The sequence below is a fragment of the Triturus cristatus genome, chromosome 12, assembly GCF_964204655.1.
Source record: "Triturus cristatus chromosome 12, aTriCri1.1, whole genome shotgun sequence".
Classification (NCBI taxonomy): domain Eukaryota; kingdom Metazoa; phylum Chordata; class Amphibia; order Caudata; family Salamandridae; genus Triturus; species Triturus cristatus.
The window spans coordinates 130,216,317-130,230,903 of NC_140595.1; the positions used below are offsets into that span (position 1 = coordinate 130,216,317).

The 14,587-nt window shown below is 43.2% G+C and overlaps 1 protein-coding gene across 3 annotated transcripts in view; it reads left to right on the forward strand.

Annotated features, from left to right (window-relative positions):
* LOC146772876 (sodium/potassium-transporting ATPase subunit alpha-2) overlaps positions 1–14,587 on the forward strand; it is a 348,828-nt gene that overhangs the window by 168,450 nt on the left and 165,791 nt on the right. The gene's annotated exons all lie outside the window — the stretch shown is intronic.

Sequence of the window (14,587 nt, forward strand, 5' to 3'; positions counted from 1 at the left end):
GACGCCATGCGATGTTGTGGGGACACATCCATAGACGTCATGTGATGCTGTGGGAACACATCCATAGACGTCATGCGATGCTGTGGGGACACATCCATAGACGTCATGCGATGCTGTGGGGACACATCCATAGACGTCATGGGATGCTGTGGGGACACATCCATAGACGCCATGCGATGTTGTGGGGACACATCCATAGACATCATGCAATGCTGTGGGAACACATCCATAGACGTCATGCGATGCTGTGGGGACACATCTATAGACACCATGCGATGCTGTGGGGACACATCCATAGACGTCATGCGATGCTGTGGGGACACATCCATAGACATCATGCGATGCTTTGGGGACACATCCATAGACGTCATGGGATGCTGTGGGGACACATCCATAGACGCCATGCGATGCTGTGGGGACACATCTATAGACACCATGCGATGCTGTGGGGACACATCCATAGACATCATGCGATGCTGTGGGGACACATCCATAGACATCATGGGATGCTGTGGGGACACATCCATAGACGCCATGCGATGTTGTGGGGACACATCCATAGACGTCATGCGATGCTGTGGGTACACATTCATAGACGCCATGTGATGCTGTGGGGACACATCCATAGGCGTCATGCGATTTTGTGGGGACACATCCATAGATGCCATGCGATGCTGTGGGGACACATCCATAGACGTCATGCGATGCTGTGGGGACACATCCATAGACGCCATGCGATGCTGTGGGGACACATCCATAGACGTCATGCGATGTTGTGGGGACACATCCATAGACGTCATGCGATGTTGTGGGGACACATCCATAGACGCCATGCGATGCTGTGGGGATACATCCATAGACGCCATGCGATGCTGTGGGGACACATCCATAGACGCCATGCCATGCTGTGAGGACACATCCATAGACGCCATGCGATGCTGTGGGGACACATCCATAGACGCCATGCGATGTTGTGGGGACACATCCATAGACGCCATGCGATGCTGTGGGGACACATCCATAGACGCCATGCAATGCTGTGGGGACACATCCATAGACGTTATGCGATGTTGTGGGGACACATCCATAGACGCCATACGATGCTGTGGGGACACATCCATAGACGCCATGCGATGTTGTGGGGACACATCCATAGACGTCATGCGATGTTGTGGGGACACATCCATAGACGTCATGTGATGTTGTGGGGACACATTATTGGAAGTCATGCCTCCATTTTTAATTTCATTACTATGGGTCTAGCAGTTCTCTGCCTTCTTCTGCCGGCCTCCGAGAAGTTAGGCTTTTCCATCACGTAGCACGGACTACTGACCATTGCATATCTGTAGAAGATGCAAAAGGTCTTGAAGACACCGCAGGGCCAAAGCGGTGTTTGAACGACTATGATCTGGGTCGTGCAAGCCATAGGTGGGGCAGTGGTCTTCATATCTATTTCTCATCCTCCAAGCTTTTGGGTGGTTGAAGTTCTTCATCGTTGATGCTTTCAGGTATAGTTGCTTGTCATCTGTGTTTTGGTAAATGTAGATTCCATGATTTGTTAGAATGGCTCTGACGAGTTCAGTGTATACGTTAAGGGTCGCTGTGGAAAGGATAGGTCTCTGTGTAACTCTGCTAGTGGCCAATCAGATTTGGTGGCGCCCATCTGGATGACTTCTTGTCAGTCATAAAGGTTGAAAAAGAACTAGAAATAGGGTGACCACCTAATTTCCGCAGCCAAAGTCTGGAACACCCTCCCTCTCCCCCTCCGGCAATCTCCCAAATTGCCTCAGTTCAGGAGGGACCTCAAGACCTGGCTCTCTGGATGACCCCAGCACTCAACCGAGGAACCCGCCCCCCCCCAGCACCTTGAGACCCTCACAGGTGAGTAGTTGTGCTTTCCCAACCCTGATTGATTGATTGAAGGTCATAACGGGCATTGCATTCAGTCATGAACTTTTTGCCTACAAACCATTGATATTAGATGTACTACTTTATTTAGGTCAATAGAAGAAAATAAAACTAACAGTCGCAGAATGTGTTATGCTATCACACTGACCAGGACCAGAAACATTGTCGTATGTACCTGGTAGAGGGCGGTCGCCCTAACTAGCAATGTGCAGAGTTGACAATTCTCATACACATGGAGTGGATGTTGATGAAGGGTTCAAAGGTCGTACAGAACAAGGAAGTCGAAGCCATACTTATGTGTATAGAGGAATACATCATACAGGCCTGCATACCCGGTGTAACCTTATTCACTGGCAGCGGTTATCCTGATGTTTTACGGATTGGCTTGCAGGGATGGGCAGTATTTTTTAACATGCTTTTCCTTATGCCTGGGAGGCTATTTCTCGGCTTTGTCATCGAGCCATGTGATCTGCTTGTTTATAAAGAGCAATGCAGCCACAAAAATCACAGCTATTTTAAGTATGGGGAGGATTGCTGTGCTCTTGCCCTAGTTACTAAGAATGTAAACTATTCCAATATTCTAATATTACAAAAATAACTGGAAGGTAGAGTAGGCAGTATAGCAATTATATATTAAGGCTGTTGTTATACATATCTACTGACTCTTTAAGCTCCACAAATTCAATCATTTGCATTCCCACAAAGCCAAAATGACGCAATCTCTGGTCTGAAACAAACAACGAAGTGATGGAAGGGACAGCTAAAATAGTCTTAGTCACTGGGATCCCTTAGGCCACATTCCAATCTATTGTTTTTTGCCCACCATGCATCTCTAGACTGAAAGACCCCATATACAAATCAGTCCGTGTCCAACTCCAAGAGGGACAGTCCAGCCCCAACTGCCTGGCCACGCCCCCTCTGGATGGATGCACAAGCAACCCCAGACCCCTTTCAGCCTACTTATAACTTGAGACCTGCTGCACAGGAAGCATGGACCCAGATGGGTGCATAACTCACACACTTAGGGTGTCTACTGCAGCAAACAACAAAGTGACGTTGTTGTGATCTGTCACTGCCCAGGCTCAGATCGGGCCTTTGCCAATGCATTTATTTCATTTATTGCATTTTGGCAGTGTTAACAAACCGTCAGTTTATTTTGTCTAGGCAACACTTACAACTATTGCGCTTTTTTATGCTTGCTTATTAGTAATTTTATCTTCTTTGTTTGTCATGTACTTGAGATATGCACCCAGGTTCAGGACTATCTACCTCACCTGGATACTGCACCTCTACCACTACTTTGGACATGAGGTTGTCATTTGTCTGATTTGTCGATTAATTCGCCTGACGATATATTTTGATGTCGCTTTCTCTTTTCTTTTCTTATCTCATCCCCCTTTACCTAGGTGGAGAGACACTGCGGGTTCCTACATTTGGAACCAGACATTTACATATTGCACTCCCCCACCTATATAGGGGGTGTAACTCTAGGTCCCCATTCTGGGATTACCCCTAGAGGTCTTTGGTCCTGAAGAAGTGCCGCTCGATTTTGGAGCCATGATGGCACGAAACATGTCGACCACATACACATAAGAGCTACCCTGGTACGTTAGGACCTTCTGGTAGCCGCACTGCTTTTATCTAGTCCCTGTCCTATTTCTGGAATAAAAAGGTTCTTAGGAATGGTACCTATTTTAAATCACTATGTCAGTTTATTCACACCCTCACTCACTTTTTGTTGAGCCCACACACACACCACTCACATACGGCCTTCTCAGATCAAAAGAACTCCGCTAAAGATGTCACCAGGCCCGTCGGACATTGCAGAGCCGGTCCGAAGAGGAGCGCCCTATGATGAAGCATGACACCCTAACAGGTGTGTGAGAGCATTACGATCTGAAGTAGAGATCCCCCAGCGACTCAAACAATAGGCAGTTAGTGGCTCACAGTACATCTGCCTCATAGAGGAACTATTTCCTTCTTTTGATTTAAAAGTGTTAATAAACCACCTGGTGATTGGAATTACCTTCCATCCTTGGGTCACTAATCATAAACCAGCATTTTAATAACACACACTCTAGGCCTAACTCATGAAGCGTCCTACTCTCTCTACTCTGTAAGGCATACCGTGGATGTGGCCTTAGACCGTTCCAGCTGTCTCGTCAATGAACCTGGGCTGGACCTTATGCCATCCCTTTTGTTTCTCACTTGGACATAACACCTTCAAATAATAGGCCTCATGTCAGGACCAGGTGTTGGCTACTCATGCTCTCCTTTCCTTAGTCCTTCTTTGAGCTCTGCGCAGGTATATTGGAGCATGCTCAGTATGATCACAGTGAATCATGGATTGACGCACCCCCCACCGTCGGATAGAGTTTCCTCCATAGACTACCCACTGGAGGTGGGCGAGCCAACAAATTAAAAGAGAGATCAGAGCAGGCCCGATTCTAGAAATTTTTCTTTGGGTGGGCCGTAAAGAAGCATGGGTGGGCCATTAAGATGAGTGGGTACAGGCCAAAAAATAAAGTATTTAATCGATCTGATATTTTAGGTATCGGCATCTGTTCGCATTCGACATTTTTAACACAATAATCCGCACCCAAAGCGCCACATTCTTCGCTTTCTTTGATGTCCTTCCGGCTTTGGGGAAGGGGAGGGAGGCTGATTGTCAAATCTTTAAGATGCAAAGGATGCTCCTGGTTAAGTGCAGCAGCAGAAATGTTTCTGCTTCCATACAGAGCCACTTTGCAGCTTTTCATACCTTAAAAAAAATGTTGGCAGCTTTTTTTATCCATGTCATTCACAGCAGCTAATACACTCTGCTGACTTTAAACCTCTCCCCAGGCCTAAAAGTATTCTATGTCAATGGTGTTAATCATCAAAATGGACGATAAGTGAGATCCCCTGGGGCTGCACACCCCTGTGAAACATTAAGGTGAACAAGCATTTGCAATGCATTTGGTCTCGCCTTTGGGACCTTACATCTATTTAGCTATGCAGCACATTAGTCTGGACGCTGAAACATCTACTGTTCTTTAACATGGAGGTAAAGTAAGCACCAAACTGTGTGACACGCCAGGTATGGAACACATGGAGAGAAATATTGCCTTTCAGCGGGAAATGGTATAGTCCAAAGCTCTGTTTTTAATATAAAAAAGCAGGGCCTTCTGTGGTCATATCACTGAAAATACAAGATTTAAAAAAAATATTATTGTCTACGGGTGCTCGTTGAAGACAATTTCTATGGACTGGAATCTGGAGAATGCTAAAGTGATTCTAGTATTTTACTAGCCTCTGCTGGTCGTTTTCTATCAAGAAAGTTAAACAGAGGCAGTTGCCAGAAAAATCAAAAGTAAAAATCCCTCAGCAGAAAGCAATTCTGGAATTTTACTGACCCCTACTGGTCGTTTTCTATCAAGACAGTTAAATAGAGGCAGTTGAATAAGCAGAAAGCAATTCTGGTATTTTACTGACCTCTGCTGGTCATTTTCTATCAAGACAGATAAATAGAGGCAGTATGACAGAAAAAAAGCCCCTATGCGGAAGCAGACAAAAAGTCCTAGGGCTGATCTCCAGAGCCCACAAAGTACATACACATATAAGTATATGCTAAAGTATATATACTAAAGTATATATACTAAAGCATATACTAAAGTACATACAAGATGTCTCGAATGCTCAACCTAAAAACACTTGTTTTTTAGTTCTGAATGGTCTTGGGCGGGCCAAGGTTTCCTTAGGTGGGCCTGGCCCATCCTCCAAGCCGGGCCTGGAACCCAGCCAAGCCTGAACCGAGCCAGACTAAGAGCCTGCACACGAGCCATGAGCCGAGCCCTAGAAAGGTTTGCCTTGTAAATCACGCAACAAATGCAACGCAAAACTATGATAAAGTTGTTTCAAAATCAAATAAAAGGTATCGCTGTAACTTGCGGGAGTGTTTCACCTTAGTGGTATATCAGTTTGTATCACCCTTTTGGGGGATTTATTAAAAACAATACTTTTTCTACGTGAACTTGAAAAAGTGTCCCTGTTTGAAATCGTAGATAAATGTTTGGTCTTTCATTCCTGGCGCAGGGCGTTACACCTGGGGTGGCAGACAGAAGCACACAAAAGTTCGGCTCTTTTGGGTTTGGGGGTACAAGTGGACCTCGAGCCGAGCCAGAGCTAGGCATCCACTCGAGCGTTCAGTGGCTCGCCCACATTTACTACCCACCAGAAGGTGTCAAACTAGTGCCTTAGGTGACAAAGTTGTTTCACATCCAGGTTCGGCACTGCACACATCATAGTGCCTCTGAATGAAGTGACGGTGATCCCGTCCAGCACTAGATGCTGTTTTCTACCGTTTCTCACGTTGTTTTTCTCTTACGCTTTGTTACGTACACCTAACATATTCGGGTTCAGAACCCATTTACATCATCTAGACCACGAGTACACATATAACTCCACATACGAAGGGGCATATCTACAAGGCGGCGCTATAAAATTATTGCTGCGAAAACCGGCGATAATTTTATCCCTATATTAGCAAGGCCATGCTATCGCGTGAAACCATGCCTTAGCGCCTGAATTCCTAACGCCCATCTTTGCACCTCTAATGAGATGGGCGTTCCTCCCCAGGATAACGGGAGAAATGTCGCTAAGCGACATTTCTCCTATTATCAAGCCTCACTCAAAGCAGCATAGCGACAACAAAAGTAACGATAACCTCTGTTATCGCTACTTTCCTTACGCCTGCTTTGAAATTGACTTAGCCATGATATCCTATGGAAGGTGGATATCATGGCTAAGTATGTGAGGCCCTATCAGCAAGCTATCGCCAAACTTCGTGGGATTTACGCTGGGTTTCCAGTGATAATCACACGTTTGGCAGTTAGCTCTAAGAGTTTTATATCACTTTTGAAATATGCGTTGCTAATAGCACGCTATCTCAGCGATAAAAATCCACGCTAGCCGGCGATAATTATCCTAGCATTAAGTGCGCTTAGCGATAAATATTGCTGGTTGTTGCTGATATGCCCCGATGTTTCTTGCCTTGGGAAAGCCTTATAGTGGCAAAAAAGGGCCAGATACGGTTTTGGGACATATTATTACAATGTATTCAGAATTTAATACTGGTATATTTTAAAGAAGTTACCTACTACATTTTAATGTGAAGTGATAACAATTCGAAATTATATTGCACATGTAACCGTGTAATGACGTATAGAACCAATATCCCTTTATAATGTGTAACTGATATATTCTGAAGCTGGTATAGACTGCATTATAATTGTATGTAGTAATAATTTAGATTATTGCACAGGTAAACGAAAAAGTGTCAAAGAAACATTCGTTTGTGCTATATCCGAAGTGTACAAGTACATCTAGATGTGCCTCTAGGTAATCTGGATTCAAGTATGTAATCTGTTTGGTCTCCCACCGACTCCGGTGGGTCCCCAGCAGTATAGATAGCTTGCACAGCAGCAACCTATATGTGTTTTAGCATCCATTGACCTGCACAACTTTTCCCTGATATTGGGTATACACCAGTGGGTGTGCAAACCAAGGGGGAGATTTACAAAAAAGTCGTGCAACGCAGCACAACCCACCCGCAAAGCTGAGCTGCGTTGCACAACAGGAAGGGAGCAGGGGCGCGCCATATCTTCAGAGATATAGCTCTCTCATCCCCTTTCCTTTCTGATTTCAGCTGCCGTGCGCCATGCACACACCTTAGCGCTGCAGCGCTAGGGTGTGTGCATGAGTCCAGCATAGGTTTTGTACTTGAAGGATACCCTTCCTGTACAAAATACTATGCTCTACACAAGGGAAAGCTTTTCCCGCTTTGTATGCGTGCTGCACAGTGCAGCACACATGCAAAGTCGGAAAAGGAAGGAGAAATTAAAGCATTTCTCCTTCCTTGCGCCTACTTGAAAAGGGAGCTATTTTCTGACGCTAAACCCAATCTACTGTTTTTAGTAAATTGGGTTTAGCGTGTGAAACCTTGGGTGGTTGCATGAGAACGCCCATGCACCGCACTTGGTACGCCCCCATGGCGCAAAGTATTGCAAAGCAGTGCAATGCGCTGCTTCGCATTACTTTTACGTTATTTCCAGTGCTAAGTAAATTACAAAAAAATGATTTTGCGTTGTTTTGCGTCACTTTTGTGACGCAAACAAGGCGCTAGAGCTTAGTAAATCTCCCCCCAAGTCTCACCACTGCTACATACTTTGTAATAATGGCTTGAACAAGCATTGAATGTGATTGTTCTAATAACAACATACAAAACAACACTGTTGCAATTTCAAAATGAATGGTTTACTGAAGAACTTGTTCGTGTTAAGATTTTACTGCACTCACTAGGCAAAAAGTGACTGAAAAAGTGAAAAAACTTATTAGCTGTATTGTTGTCACCGCTTTTCATAACCTTGTACCGTCTATCTCTCTTTTGAAGTATTACCTTTTTGGACTCATTTGTTACTTTCTTTATATATTTACAAACAGGAATCATGGAAATGAGTTTTCTCCGAATTATACTGTGTACATACAGGTTTTTACAAATTTTCTTTTATGTTTTATGTATTTAAAATGCTAAGTTACAATGTATATGCTTTCATGGATTGAAATTAACTTTCCGAATAAAGCTTATTTTGATTTGATTTGATTTGACTGAAAGAGTGTCCCAAATATAATTTAGTAATAGAGCGGCCATCTCACTCCTGGTCGTCTCGGACACTGTTTGCATTCCAGCCCAGGGCTTCCACTAATAACATAATGCATTCTGGGAGTTGTAGTCTGGATTAGCTTTCGATGAGCTAATTATACTAACACATCTTGCTGTGCTTTATAATTTAAAAGCCTACAACAGGAAACAGTGTCTGTGATGACACAGAATACAGTAGTTACTCTATTTATCACACAAGAAAAACTATAATGGCTTTAATCCATAAAACAATTTGTTGGAGCCTCTGTTTTCACAGCTTCATGTTCACCTTCCTAGCTCTACTTTTTTGGTGGACAGTTACACTCTGTTCGATGTGCTACTGCTATTAATGCCTCCTTTACAATATGTGATAATTGGCCAACTTTCTACTTGTTGGCTAAGATTGCATTCTAAGACACTGCAACAATCTGGTGATATTTCATCATTTGGCCAAACTGTTCTTCTCAATGAGGGGAACCACTTTTCCTAAGTTCTTCTTTGATGGCCTTCCTTCTGGCTGCTACCATGATCTCACAACCTAAGAAGAGCCAGTGCTCAGATGCTGAGCCAGGTGGAGAGGAAATCCCAGCACAGTGCTCACTCTCAGGCAGCTGTTTAGTATTAGACCCCCATTCTGGAGTCTGTTCCCACCATGTCTAAATAAATGTTTTCCGCCTTTACCTTTATAAAAAACATGCTCCTCGATCTTGCATTTCACCCACAATTTGGCTGGATACAGCCTTCACATTAAAACCCAGCAGTTCTTGTTCGACTTCTTGAAGTTGTTGACTCTAATATCGAATAGGCCTTCTAAAATCAGGAAATATGAGTACTCTCTTCTCATTTATGTTATAGCAGGCCTAATATATGCTTCATACATATGTCTTCCTTTCCATCAGTTCCATGAGTTCCTCTATAACCATCTTCTCCAGTGCATCATTGTAGGGTGGCTATCTATACACCTTGCAAACCACAACACCCCTAGTAGAACCTCATTATTCAAGAAGCCATAAATAACAAGCATTGGCAAATGCAATAAGTTTTGCCCACGTGATTAATCCGTTTTTTGTTGTTGTAAGTTTTAGCTTGGTGACCAGTTGAGCAATATAAGTTAAAGAAACTCCATCAAAGTGTTATGACTTGTTTATTGAGAAAGGCAATATACTGTGCAGTATTAACTGGTGGTAATATAAAGCGCTCTTGTACCTGTGGTTGTTGGTGATGTTTGCGCTACATAAAACTGACCCTAGAATAAAATTGTGAAAAGTATGTTTAGTTTCCCAAAGCACAGAGGTTACGTTACAAATAAGTAACTTTCATCTTTGAACATAGAATCTTCACTGATCTACCTGTTTTAAAAAGATGTTCAAGCAGTAAACAGTAGGACTGGAACAGAGAAGCAGTGAGGCATACTTCTTACTGACAATGTTTTTTGCCTGTAAACATTTGCCATTTTCTTTCACAATGGCTCCCATCTGACCTTTGTGATGATAAAGTTGCTTTGTACATCAGGCCCTTATCTTCACAACAGCTGGAGTATCTTCTGTATGCGCTCAGGGCTAAATTCTATGTGTGAGATGTAAGCAGCTCAAGCTTGGCACCTCCACTCACTCAGATGATCAATCAACAAGCTTCGGAAATGATTCACAAAGGTAAACTTACACTTTTGTGTAAGTTTACACCTGTTGTAGCAACTTTACTGCTGTTCTGGGATTCAAAAATTAGAAGTGTAATTTTACTGTTAGTAATTTTACTAGTAGTAAAATTAGACCCGTAGTTTGTGAATACCAACATTAGTAAAGTTACTACATACAGCAAGTGTAAACTTGCACAAAAGTGTGCATTTACCTTTGTGAATGAGGCCCTGTGATGCCCGCTTGTCAGCAGTGAGCAGTTCGGTGGTGGATATCTATGAATGTTTTCAATCTTAATCCAACTAAATCAGTTGTTCTCTTAACAGACACCCTAACTTGAACAAGTCCATGGGTGGACATCCCTCGGCAACCAAATTAGGTAATATTCTTGGTATCATTGAGGGTGAGAAGCTCTCTGTTGAATCTATTGATCATTGAGGGTGAGAAGCTCTATCTTGAATCTATTGATCATTGAGGGTGAGAAGCTCTCTTGTATCTATTGATCATTGAGGGTGAGAAGCTCTCGCTTGAATCTATTGATCATTGATGGTGAGAAGCTCTCTCTTGAATCTATTGATCATTGAGGGTGAGAAGCTCTCTTGAATCTATTGATCATTGAGAGTGAGAAGCTCTCTCTTTAATCTATTGATCATTGAGAGTGAGAAGCTCTCTCTTGAATCTATGTGGATGAGAAGCTCTCTCTTGAATCTATTGATCATTGAGGATGAGAAGCTCTCTCTTGAATCTATTGATCATTGTGGATGAGAAGCTCTCTCTTGAATCTATTGATCATTGTGGATGAGAAGTTCTCTCTTGAATCTATTGATCATTGAGGGTGAGAAGCTCTCTCTTGAATCTATTGATCATTGAGAGTGAGAAGCTCTCTCTTGAATCTATTGATCATTGTGGGTGAGAAGTGCTCTCTTGAATGTATTGTAGCAGCAGTGTCCTCTTTTTTTTACCTTGAAATCCTCTGTCACATATTTCCTTATTATGCCCCTCATTACAATGTCCCAGCAACCAACACAATAGTGCAGTTGAGGATAGATTTTCGCAATAGTGTTTACTTAGGGCCTCAACAGAAATAAGGTCTCCAACAAGTAACTCATAAGCTACAGGAAGATCTACAGATGGCAGCAGAGTTATCATATAGGTGGAGACAAGCAGGTCATTAAGAAGGTTAGACGGTCTGGAGCTTAATGGGAAGTACAGAAATATGCAAAGAAATTGAAGGTAGAAAAAAGGAAGAAAAGATCGAAATAAACTGGGAAGAAAGAAAGGGAAAGAGAAAGAAAGATGAGAGAACGATGGCAAGAAGGAAAGATTTGGTGATTTCCCCTCCCAATATACCTCTACAAGGGTTGCCTTGTGCCCCATAAATCTATCAGAACATTTAATGAGCACCCCTTCACACACTCCTGGAAAAAGACTACAGCTATTGTTGCTAATATTTTTTTTTCTGGAAAATGCAGGAAGCATACGTTTTTTCAACATTTTCTTCTTTAATATCAGTGACCCCTGCAACATTTCTGAGAAAGTTTAGCCAGAACCCTTGATGAGTTTGATTATTTCATGAGTGCCAGTGTGGAGCATTGGAGAAAGCCTCTACCCCACAGGTCGAATTGTATGAGAATTGAGTTGTAAAACCGACCATTGAGCTGCACTGTTTATATAATTGCATTGGTGGGTAGCTTTACTGGCTCACTCAGTGCCATTTGAAATATGACTGAAGTGTGGGAGAGGGTCTTTTTTAATTTTTCTGGCTACTACTTGGGTGCGGCTCTATCGAACAGCAAGTGTACCATATTCAATGGTACTGAATAACCGACTATAAATATTTACTCTGCGCCTTCAGGAGGCTCGAGCAGTGAATATGCATGTATTGAACCGTCTCTAGGTCCCCGGTTAATTACGACAGAGGAGGTGTAAATTAGTTATTGTTACATCTGTCTCTAATGGCATGAGGCTGTCCTCCAGTCGGGGATATGTTTGGCTGACTTGTGTTTTATTTATAAAGCTCGGCATGAAAGGCGCACAGTGCATGGATGACATACTCTACTTACAGCATCTGGCATTGGCTGAGGTGGGTCGCTGACTCATGCAGGACTCCCAGGGCTCGCTACCATCTGCTCTTCAATTCCAGATCCAACCAAGAGATCCCGAAGGTGGCTAGCGTAGTCAGGTTTCCAAAAAAAAAAAGTGGATTGGTGCCAGTCATTGAAAAATAAAGCATAGGGGATTTCTGTCGGGGCAGATTTGCCTAATTAACAATAAAACAAGCCCCTGATCTGTCATAATGATGAGGATGGCTTTTAAAGTGACATTGGTGAGATGGGAGTGGGCAGCTAAAAATCAGCAGGTGGTAAGAATTCTTTTTTGTATATAATGAGTTTTTATTTTTTCAAAAATAGATTTGTGCAGCCAGAAAGCACTGAACAAATGCCGGCCTCTGATGCAGCGATTCCAGGTTGCAAACAAAAGGGAGCGCTAGAGTGGGTCCCTGCTTCAGCCCAGGGGATGGGGGGGTGGCTGATGAGTGCGCTTTGCGATCGGAGTGTTGGTTTTCCATGAAGCATGCAGAACAGTGATCACAATGTCTCCATTGACACCAGCCCAGCGCGTTGAGCTACGGCACTCAGGCAGCGTTGTAGTTTTAAAGCAAAGATGAAGATTTTGTAGTGACAGCAGGGGAGCTGACACGCTTAAAAGAAGTTCCACCAAAGTGGATGAAAACAGTACTTAGGCCAAGGGACACTGATAAGAGAAACACAGAGGAACAACAGGAAATAGTATGGTTCAGCCAATAGAAATGAAGGAACAAGTAAGTGGCAAGCACAGGAACCAATGAAAAGCAAGGGAGGGATGTAAGCCCCTTTTAATATTTATATTCAATATAACATATTTCACAAGCACAGTGCAAGCACTGTACAGGTGGAACCTAAATATGGGCATGTGTGCCTCATCAGCAATTCCTAGAGCCATCAACAAGTGAATGTTAGCTGGCCACAGTGCGTCACCCATGTGTCCACCTGTGTCTCAATCCACAGTACAGTTGGATTTGCACACTCACTGAAGTCTCTTTTGGGATTCTGCTGCCACACTAAAATCAATCACTACAGCTCCTACTTGGTCGACCAGTGGTGTCACATTTTGCAGGTCAGTCTCTGTCTTGCGGAGGTGCAGGACTATAGATTCAAACTTCTTCTCCATGGAGGTTACTTTTTTACCTAGAATATTAGAAGTGTGCTGCATGTGTTTAATACTCAGCTTGTCTCCGAAAAGTCATGCAAACTGCTTCCAGCCACGCTTCAATCTTGGGCACCTCGGTTGAAAAGACGACCTCTATATTCCTCGTCCTTCTCTTAGACTATCTTAGCCTCCATCTCTTCTGGAATGGTCTTCAGAGACTCTGGAGCTGGAGGAGGTAGAATGAGGGTGACCCAAGCAGTAAAGACATGAGCCCCTCACTATCTTTCCTTCAGAACCTTCAGCTCTCCGTGGTAGGATATCATGGTGCAGGTAATACATCAAGGGTCGCTGCTGCAGCTCTACACAGCTCCATTTCCATGCCCATCTTCCTTACCACAGTCCTGTGTCAGAATGGGGGAAAGACTGTAATCTTCATTAAAATGGTGTCAGTGAGCCTGACTTCTTCAGATGCTCCTCGCAGTTGGTGGCATGATCAATACTTTCACTCACAGAAAGCTGACTTTGGATGTCGCCATCTTGATTCTCACTCGATTCAGGAGGAGCTTCAGCTCTACATAGTATGTGGCAGCCAGCATAGGAAAGGATCAAAGGACTCGCTATGCGGAGGCACGCATGCCTCCTGAGAAAAAGCGCTTACTGGTGACCCGCTCTCAAACCTTGATCCACCATGACAGCCCTAAAAATGGAACGAGTGCCAGAAATCCGAGATTCAGCCTCTTCTCGGCTGCCCAGCCAATGCTAGATGTTCGCTGCAGTTTTTTCCCTGATTCTAACTGAATATGGTGTGTGGCCCAATGCACATTCAAAGCACTGTGCACATACACTTTCAACCAATTTTCTTGATACTTCTTGAAGTGTAAGATCAAAAATCAAAATCAGAGTCGTGCTGACAACTTCACTATTTTATGTGTGAAACACAGTATTCTGACATGTATCATTGTAAGAAAAATATATAAGGGAGTTTATCATTTAAGACTTTGTATTAGTGAAATACATAATAATTCTAATTTGATCCTGGATAAGTGACATATGTCAGTGGAACTGAAAAACTTACTTCGTTTGAAAGATGATATGTTTCTAAGCAAAAAAAACTGGAAAATATTTTCTAGTTTTCTGCCTGTCAGTCATTTTTATTTCTACATCACTCATAGTGAAC